At 43.9% G+C, this 956-nt stretch overlaps 1 pseudogene; it reads right to left on the bottom strand.

Annotated features, from left to right (window-relative positions):
* Window positions 1–75: 75 nt before the first annotated feature.
* Window positions 76–738, bottom strand: LOC115569326 (putative nuclease HARBI1; annotated as a pseudogene).
* Between the last annotated feature and the right edge of the window lie 218 nt (window positions 739–956).

The raw sequence follows: 956 nt of genomic DNA, 5'->3' as shown, positions 1-956 counted from the left end.
GGACTATTAAACCAATCAATGCACATCGCAAGCAATGTACAGTGTTCATCAATTGACAATATCAAAAAGTTATGTTCACCTGAACAATAATCTGTGAAAGGATTTCCTATTCACAAAATCCGCCTCATGGGCACCTGAGGGGGATTTTATCCTGATGTGTGTGCAGTCCAGTGCACCAATGAAGAACAGGGAAACCTGTAACACAAAGTAATGAGTATCCTACTATGACCGTTAACAGTTGTCCTGTAATTTGTAGATTCTCTTACCTGCAATCTTATAGAACTCGTCTTTGATGTCACAGAGTCTTCTGTGGCCAGGGAAGGAGATGAAGACATCTGACAATGCTTTGATAGCCAGACACACACTCCTTATTGTGCAGCAAATTGTGGCCTTGTTCAGCTGTTCTGCATCCCCCACCGAATACAGGAAGCCTCCACTTGCAAAAAAGCGCAAGGCCACACGAACAATTTGCTCCACACTCAGTGCATGGCTCCGTGCTGTGCAGTGTTTCATCCTGGGACCCAGCAGTCTGCACAGATACCTGATGCCATCTGCAGAAAACCTGTACCTTTCATATAGATGGTTATCAGGGAAGGCCAGTGGGTCCAACCAGTCCCTGAAGACCATCTCTCACCTTAAGGCTCTCCTGATCACAAGTGCTTCCTCATTCACCACATCTCGCAGGAATGGGCACACCGTTGTCAGAGCAGAAAGGAACACACCATTTTGGGCCTTCATATAGGCTACTGGCTCACTTGACTTTACGAGGATTGACCTTTTATTTTTTTTATTAAAGATGTGTCATCTTCTTGGAGCTGGGGGAGGAAAGGAGAATAATGATTAATGCATTTGTGTTACAGTCAGCATACAGTGTGCATTGAAGGCATAACTCACCTCCCGCTTAAGTTTTTTTTATTTCAAGGGCCAATTTTCTAATTGTCCTCTTTTTTATTTCG

This window comes from Sparus aurata, chromosome 18 (genome assembly GCF_900880675.1).
Source record: "Sparus aurata chromosome 18, fSpaAur1.1, whole genome shotgun sequence".
Taxonomy (NCBI): domain Eukaryota; kingdom Metazoa; phylum Chordata; class Actinopteri; order Spariformes; family Sparidae; genus Sparus; species Sparus aurata.
This window is presented reverse-complemented; position numbering and strand designations above follow the sequence as displayed.